Here is a 5,878-nt window from a genome sequence, read left to right on the forward strand (position 1 = left end):
AGGATGGATAACTGGTGGATCATTAGAGTTACAGAATGGGTACCAAGAGAATGGAAGCTTAGTCGAGGACGGGAGAAACAAGGTGGGGTGATGAAGGTAGGAAATTTGCAGGCGCAAGTTGGAATCAGCTAGCGCAAGACAGGGGTAATTGGAGGTCGCAGGGGGAGGCCTTCGTCCTGCAGTGGACATAAAAATAGGCTGACGATGACGATGATGATAGAGGAAGGTAAGTTCATGCTGAACAGAAAAAAAAAGTTATGCAGATCCCACGCGCCGCGCAAACGAACGTTCTGCGAGCGCTTTTCAAGTATCCGGCTATCAAGCAATATTTATTTCATTGAACAGGCCCACTTGTAAGGAATGCTGTTTTACAGGGTTACAGAGACCATTTCGGCATTACGGCGTTCCTTGACGTGGGCGAGGATCTCAGAACGCGGTTGCTCGTGATTAATTGATTTATGAATTTTATTGGCGCAAGGGCCAGGTATGTGGTCGATCGTGAATTTCACCCAAAGCGGAAAACGGCCGTCGCTACTGGGAGTCGAACCCGTGGATTCGTCCTCGTCAGCAGAATCCCGACCAGAATGCGTAGGCATCCGGCGTGCCGTTGCTGTGGGTCGCCGCGTTATTATTAAGGGAGCACGATACGAATAAGACCGGTGCATGGAATAAACTGAGAAAGCAAGGGAGGGCTTCAATCCCGAAGTTAGACGTTGAGATCCGGTCGCAGAGCGGCTGGGCGGCACGCTGGGAGCCAAGGTCGTCGGTCAAGTGGCACCTTTCGCGTACGCACTTGCGTGGCCGACACGTAGTCTCGAACAAATGCGAGGTATGTATTCGTGAAAAGCGCAGTGAGGCGAAGAGGGTGGAGGGGGGGGGGGGGGCGACATTCCTCGCAAAGGGTGCGCCCCGGTCTCCCGGCTTTGAAACTGGTCCTTTCTTTTTTTGAAAACGAGACAAGGTGCACCGTTTCTTTGCGCGCGCGTAATAGCAGGTGAAAGTGCTTTGTGGCTGGCAGCGGCGGGGGAAACAACAAAAAAGAACAACACCTAGGACACGTTATGGGCTTCGAAACGGCTCTATAAAAGACCACCCCCTTCCATCGAGACGTGTCAGTGCCGACCCAACACTCGTAGCTGCAGACATGATCGCTCAGGTAAGTTCCGGGGAGAACGGCACCACTCGCGCCGCCGTGTGTGGACTCAGGAGCTACTGCTTAGCGTGTGGCGTGCGAGATAGTTGTACGGCGAACGGCTTGCCCAGTTCCTGCTCAACCATCTCGGAGAGACTATGCGCTAACTTCGAACGGCGCCAGCGGCACGCACGTTTCCCCGACCACGGTGGTGGCCTGCAATGCACTAATGTGTTGTAATGATACAACAGACCTGACAGTCATGGAATTCCTCCCAAAAATGAACAAGCCAGTATGCAAGTGATAAAACGGCCCCGGCTGCTACTCCTGTAGCAAGCACAGAGCCTCGCGGCTTTCAGGCGTCATGACAAGTGTTCTTGTTCTGGGGCTAATGAATAGCTAGAATGGCAAGCTGGGACGTATGTACATGTCGTAGCTCGAGCTCCGGCTGCAACATAATGCGCTTTTGATAGAGATTCTAATTATAGAAAAGCTGGTTGGTTCAATTGTCACAACTGTATTTCTACATTCAAGTCACTTTGTGCCTGCCATCGTTAGTGGTCTTTCCTCAAGAAACATAACCAGTAATGAATAATGACGCTGATGTCGAGACTAGCTGTTCGGTGCTTCATCAGAGTGTAGGCACTTCGAAGAAAAAGGGCTTTTGGATCCTTAATGACTATTCTTTCATTTGTGTTGGTTACCAGTACAAGTAGGACTGTCGACATCGTGTCGTTTTCAGCGTTCGACAGGTTCGCGAGCGCCGCCGCTACTTTAGACTTTTTCGGCACCAGTGGTTGCAATTTGCTCGCCAATACCGTATATCGCTTTGCAGGTGACACTGTTGTTGGTCATCTCGACCGTGGCTTTTGCCGGAGGACACGGCGGATACGGCCACCACGGCGGTTCCAGCAAGACGTACAGGAAACAGAATGTGCGTGGTTTTCGTGTAACATGGTTATTGCCATCTGCAGGCCGCAATTATAGGCTTTTCGGGAATGGTGTTCAAAGGGAACGTTTAGGTTTAAAACTAGTGATACCACAGTATGAGAAGAGCCCAGAGTGTTTCTAAGTATATGGCACATTTACGCAGTTAACATTATTTTTGGTTTGCAAATACATTAGTAGCCTAAAGCCCACTTTCTTTTTGGAACTCGCATTTCGAAATATGTATTACATTAAACTGTGGCGCTCCCCGCCCCGAAGCTACAAACAGTGGTCTTATGAAGGAAGGCGTAGTGCGGGGTTGCGGATTAATTTCGACCACCTGGGGTTCTTTGGAGTGCACCCAAATCAACGTGCACGACCGTTTATCCATTTCGCCTCCATCGGAATGTGGTCGTGGTCGCCGGAATTCGGACCCGCAGCCTCGGGCTCAGCAGAGCAACGCCATAGCCACTGAGGACATTTATTTAAACTGCTCTTTTAGTAGAACGATTCCTAATTGTATAGTTTTAAATGTATTCATTTCTCTGTTAGAAGCGCGCACATATTGGCGCTGACCCAATTGACATCGTTCGCATGCGTGACACTAGTTAGGAAGATGAGGCGGTTGCCACAACGGTGCATTTCTCCGTCTGTCGTCTCGTTCACAGGACCACGGTCACTACAGCTTCGGCTACGACATCGTAAACGGCTACGGCGCCGTCAACGGCCGCCACGAGACCGGCTCGGCGTACGGTCCCGTGCACGGTTCGTACTACCTGGGTGACATCGACGGCCGCCACCGGCAGGTGCACTACGTGGCCGACAAGTTGGGATTCCGGGCCATGGTGAAGACCAACGAACCGGGAACCAAGAGCAGCCTTCCGGCAGCCGCTCCTTACCACTCGGCGCACGGCAAGACGGTGCCTGCCTACGGACACGGCTGGATACGGTGGATACGGTGGACACCGAGGCTACGGGGGATATGGCGGCTACGGTGGATATGGTGGATACGGAGGCTACGGTGGCTACGGAGGCTACGGAGGCCACGGATATTACGGCTAGGATGTAGTCGTCATTTATCTAGTGCTTCCACGAATGTCTCCGCTGTTGCTGTCTCTCGTACTGTCCTTGTCGTAAGTAACTCTTATTCGTTTTAATTTTCGTTGCTCTTTATACATTGTTTCGCTTGGAATCTATACGAAGTGATGCGCCTGCAGCTTTATGATCATGACGAAAATTAACATTTATGACTACAGCTCACTGATGCAGTAGTCGGAAGTATATGTACCATACCGTTGAAGATAAACGGTAAACAGAGGCGTGATAGCAGCAGGATAGAAAAAGAGCGAACCGTAGTGGCAGCTAATACTAAGAAGAAAGAAAGTACTACGTATCTAGAGCTTCCCTCAGTTACATTTCACTCCACTTTTATAGGAGTAAAATCTACTGCATTATAACCTCATCTGTGCAGCAACGGCCGATTTAAGGATGGACTGCCTCATGATTCTTCACTGTCTCAGAGCGTCGTTAAACTTTCAAAACTGAGGGATACTACGTCACTTGTCCCGTGACTATACTAAGTCTAAGTCACGACTTCTAAATATTCACTCCGCCCCTTCATACCGTATGAACTATTCACGCGACAACAAACTCTTATCATATACAACCAGGGATGAAAATCTGTGAAGCATGAGTGCTACTAAAAAAGCCAATTTTTTTTCCTAGCCTGAAGCAGGCAACTATGAAAGTAGAATCTTAGCCAGTGATTTGTAGCATGAACAACCCAATACATTTCTTGGGTTTGATGTCATGAGTCAATGCCACGAAGATATTCAGATTTTTGCTGCAACAGCAGTTCACGAACTCGTCTTCGATTGTACGATTATCATGGCTCCTGCAAAGTTGTAGCGTGGTCAAATTAGACGCGAGCACAACAATTTAAGCAAGAATGGTTCGGCTAAAGCATAGCAGAATGTCGTTGACATTTCCTTCATACGTCTACTGTGAACGACCACCGGCCGTGACCTTCATTATCCAGCGATAACCCCAACCTTCAAAGTTCACTTTCGTGTTTTAATTCATTTCGCTCTCACTTAATTTGTCCACGACGGCACGTCGTCTGGTATGACGCAGTAAGTCTGTAGTAAACTGCTTGTTGGTACTTAAGATTGCTAACTTATTGCATTGCCTTTCAGCGCTGCTCCTGTGGTTCGTGGCTACTTCCTCAATTCCCTGCTTTAGCGTATTTATGAAAACCAAAGAAAAGTACCGAAAGAATGAAGACCTCGCGTGTGCTCGCCTGTGTCAAGACGACGACATTTCCTTAAGTGTGCACTTTCCTTCTTCGGCTGGTGATTTGTGCCCCTTCGCTCTTTGTGGCGTCTGTGTCTCCGCTTTGTGTGTATAAGAACGCAGTGTAAATAAATGTACAATGCCCACGAATCATGACTGCTCGTCTCTGCTTTTTTATTGGGCAAATTGCCGAAAGACGTATGTAGCAAAGAAGAACAAAAGGATACATAAAATAAAAGCATGTAGTCCCGTGTAGTGCAGGACTGTGCCAATGAATTTGCGCATTTGTTGCACGTTAGCCAACGGGCATAGTCTCCTGGAACAGTATGTTTGAGTTTGGCCTTCTTGAGTATCTTGTGCCCAGTAGGCTGAGCATCACGGCCCAGCCACAGAAGGAAATGAGTGTCCGCCGAAGGCGCAGAAGCCAAAAACTTAGGACACATTCAAAGGTTGGCAGTTGCGCATCTCCAGGACGAGGTGACAGCAGGTGTCAGGTTCATCTAAGCCCGAAACCTCCGAAATTAGCTTGCTAATCCGGGAAAGGTTGTCGGGGAAAAGAGAGACGGGGGACATAATCGTACGTGTGTCCGACAAGGAGAATGAACTTCTGGGCTTACTTTTACTAGCCTCTTAAATTGCGTTTTCCCAGCACGACACTCTCCAATCATAGAACGAAATTATGGAGCTTTGTTTCCCAAAGCCGGCAATCTAGCTATGAGAGGAACTGTACCGAGGAGCTCCGATTAAATTTTGATTCCGCCGCCCTTCTCTCTTCCCAGAATTTGTTTAATGAAACCCCGAAATACAATACTCGACGGCTTTTGTATTACTGTATTGCAAACCCATTGAAGTGCGGCAGCAGTTGAAAGGAGCTGAACCCACCACTTTATGCTCGGAAGCGGAACGCCATATACTCTGAACCACTGTGGAGCGTGCACTCTCGCAAGAAAGAAGCAAACGCAAAGAAATACTGCTATTGGCCGTTTGAGACAACAAAGGGCATCAACGCAAGGCCCACTGCCACAGAACAGGCATTTACTGCGATGTCTAGGCCAGTGCTTTTCCGAAGGCGGTCTAGCGGAACGTGCGGCACGAGTTGGTGCTCTGAAGCGATTTGGGAATTGGTGCGAGAATATAAACATACAGAAGAAGTTCAAGCAGTAGCATATCCTGTTTCCAGTTTGTATTTCTCTCCCTCGCTCTCACGCGTGGGCTTTGCCCCGATTCTTCGATGCTGGAGGCAATGCTTGGAAAACTCGTTCATGGTCATCACGAAAGGAACCCGCCACAGCGCTTAAAACAGAGCGAAACCACAACTGTGAAGAATGCACAGCCAGGAGTCAGTCAGCGGCGACAAGCCCGCGCTCTGCTGCCGAGTCAGCCACTGACAAAGCTGAAAAAGAGGGTTTCAAATTTCTTGCGACCAGATTGCGGGGGAGGGGGGGGGTACTTTTTTTCTTCTTTCCAATAAATTCCCGTTATGAATGTATGGTTAGTAACTGCAGGATTTCCAATATGCGGAAAAGT

General features: G+C 48.9%; 1 pseudogene; it reads left to right on the forward strand.

Moving 5' to 3' along the window:
• The first annotated feature begins 1,040 nt into the window (after positions 1 to 1,040).
• LOC119440391 (adult-specific rigid cuticular protein 15.7-like) lies at positions 1,041 to 4,502 on the forward strand (annotated as a pseudogene).
• Positions 4,503 to 5,878: the final 1,376 nt, after the last annotated feature.

This window comes from Dermacentor silvarum, chromosome 2, assembly GCF_013339745.2.
Source record: "Dermacentor silvarum isolate Dsil-2018 chromosome 2, BIME_Dsil_1.4, whole genome shotgun sequence".
Taxonomy (NCBI): Eukaryota; Metazoa; Arthropoda; class Arachnida; order Ixodida; family Ixodidae; genus Dermacentor; species Dermacentor silvarum.